A 3,128-nucleotide genomic window follows, 5' to 3' on the forward strand; every position below is an offset into this window, starting at 1 on the left:
TCAGAGGCTGGTATCAACCAGTTGCCCAGGCTGTTGGAGCATCTGCTTCTTTCCATTTATGGCATTAAGAATTTTCTTCCTGGGCCCCACCTGCAACTGTATGCTCTGAAGGTCCTCATCAGAATAAAGCATCAGGACTTCTAGATCAATCTGCTCCCTCATAAAAAAGGGAAGGAATTCTTCCAGGTGGTGGGACTGCAAGAATACTTCCAGGGCAGTAGCATCGATGATATCTTCCTCCAACTCCACGGTATCCTCATCCTAAGGCAGATCGTCATCACAGCTGTCTTCCTCAACCTCTTCATCAGCCTTGGCATCATCAGCCTGAGCTGCTTCTTGTCTCTGAGGCAACTCACTGGACAGTTTAAACCACAACTCCCTCTTGCTGTCTGAAAAATATTCGGGGTTCGATATTCTGTTCTTTCTAAAGACAATATTTCATAGACCTGGACATTTGAAAATGGATTCGTATTGCATGCAGCTGTCCTCCTCGGCTGAGAACTGGAGCTTCTCTTTCAAGTCCCCCGACAATGAGTCTTCATCCTCCTCTCAGAAGACTTCCATCACATTCCTCTGCCCACTCTGGCTCTCCTTTCCTACCTGCTCCTCTGTGTCTTTATTCTTTTTGAACTTTATTTTGAAAGAGCCTTTAATGCCCTTAGACAGTGACCCAAATGTACTGGAAGCAGAAGCATGTGAAAGGGACGACCTGGAGAGAGTGCCCTTGGAAGAAGAAAGAGTCCCAGATTCCTCCTTGCTGTAAGTCCAGGCCATCTTATTTTGGTGCTTCTCCTGGAACCTTTTGCACTCATTGATTTGCCTTCTGGCATTCTCCTGAGCCTGCTCCTTCAGCTTGGTGACCTTCTTGGTGTTCATGATGTTCTGGGTGGTGGCAGTCTTGTCCAGGAGAACAACACATTCATTCTTCCCTCTGCTGGCAGCAGCATCCAGTGGAGACTCTAAGTCATTGTCCAAGGCAAAGATGTTGGCATAAAAGTTGATCAGGATGAGATACAGTGGGCATGACGATTTGAGGCTGTGTGATAGAGAGTATTTCTCCAGATGTCGCATCTATCAGGATCTCCTTTAGAAGAGAAAATATCAAAAATACACGCTATTTTTTTCTGAATGTGAGCCCTCCCCCCAAAAAATAAAGAACAAAATAAATGTTAATCCTGCCTTACCACTGTTATAACTTCTGAAAGTCCAGGTAAGTCACATCCAGACATCACCTGGCCAGAAACAGAAAAAGCCCATCTCTACACTAGATCTCATTTTTTAAAATAAACTTGTTTATTTAAATTAGTTTCAAGTTTACAGTGCATTGGTTAGACATCTATAATGTTCATAAAATGATCCCTCCAATTGCTCCCTCCCTCCTCTGGCCCTCCACTTAGCCATCATATTAATGCTAGCCGCATTCCCTCTGCCATGCTCCCCATCCCCGTGCCCAACCAGCAACTACTAATTTGTACTTATTTAAACCTTCACCCCATTCTCCCAGTCCCCCAATGCCCCTCCCCTCTGTCTGTCACCAAATTGTCCACTATATTTGTGAGTCTATTTTTGATTAGTTTGTTCTTTTTGTTCCTTAGATTCCACATATAAGTGAAATCTTATGGCATTTATCTTTGTCTGACTTATTTCACTCAGCATAATAACCTGCAGGTCCATCCATGTCGTTGCACATGGTAGGACTTTATTTTTTTTAATGGCCAAGTAATATTCCATTGTATATATGAACTACCATTAATTTATCCAATCTGTTGATGAGAATTTAGGTTGCTTCCACGTCTTGGCTATTGTAAATTGTGCTGCCATGAATACTGGAGTGCATAGATCTTTACGAACTATTGTTTTGATTTCATTTGGATAAATACCCAGAATTGCAGTTGCTGGGTCAAAAGGTAGATCCATTTTTAATTTTTTGAGGAATCTCCAGACTGTTTTCCATACCGGCTGCACCAATTTGCAATCCCTTTTCTCTGCACTAGCTGTTTTTTTTTATTATTATTATTTATTGAGGATAGCTATTTTTTTATTATTATTATTTATTGAGGATAGCTATTCGGTGTGAGGTGATGTCTCATCTTGGTTTTAATTTGCATTTCTCTGATGATTAGCGACCTTGAGCATCTTTTCATGTCTGTTAGTCATCTGTGTTACTTCTTTGGAGAAATATCTGTTCAAGCCTTCTGTCAATATTTTAATTGGATTGTTTGTTTTGTTGTTGTTGTTGAGTTGTATAAGTTCTTTATAAATTTTGGATATTAACCCCTTATCAGATGTATCATTAGTGAATATCTTCTCCCAAACAGTTGGTTGTTTTTTTTGTTTTGTTGATGGTTTCTTTTGCTGTACAAAACCTTTAGGTTGATGTAGTGCCATTTGTTTATTTTTTCTTTTGTTTCCCTTGTCTGAAAATAAATTCCTGTTAGTAATATCAGAGAGTTTATTGCCTATGTTTTCTTCTAAAAGTTTTATGGTTTCGGGTCTTACATTTAAATCTTTAATCCATTTTGAGTCTATTCTTGTATATGGTGTTGGATCTCATTTTTAAAAGCAAGAAAAGATTTCTAAGAAACTCCCCGAAGAGCAACTTTCATGTCTCAGCAGCCAGAAGTGGGTCACATGCCAAGAGGGAGGAAAATAGAGCTATCATGTTTAACTCAGATTAGCTGGAATTTTCCCCTGAAGGTAAGCATAGAATTACCCAGCGGTGGGCTGGTAAAAGTTTAACTGGCTCACCCAGGAAAATAAATCAAAGTTCCAATTTACAGCAAGTGCCAATTTCTGTGGTGTGGATATACCTACCATGGCAAATTTCAAGCTACTCATGTGACATTACTGGACATGGAGTTTGGAGGGATATGCAGTAGCACACAATATAAATTATTCCCACAATATAGCTATAATACACATGCAGAATCTTAAGAGCATAGATAATAGTAAAATGTAGTAAAATAATTATGAAATGATGAGTTTTGAGTTTTTAAATATAATTTATTAGAAGTTTATACAACTTTATTTTTAATAATAGTTTTTTTAAACTCTCAAACTTCCTGATATCTAACAGTCATCTCTCATGAGCTGATAAGAGCTGATTACAGCACACCACTGCTATCTTC

General features: G+C 39.0%; 1 pseudogene; it reads right to left on the reverse strand.

Annotated features, from left to right (window-relative positions):
- LOC102894533 overlaps positions 1 to 3,128 on the reverse strand; it is an 18,789-nt pseudogene continuing 15,661 nt past the window's right edge.

This window comes from Pteropus alecto, unplaced genomic scaffold (assembly GCF_000325575.1).
Source record: "Pteropus alecto unplaced genomic scaffold, ASM32557v1 scaffold749, whole genome shotgun sequence".
Lineage (NCBI taxonomy): Eukaryota > Metazoa > Chordata > Mammalia > Chiroptera > Pteropodidae > Pteropus > Pteropus alecto.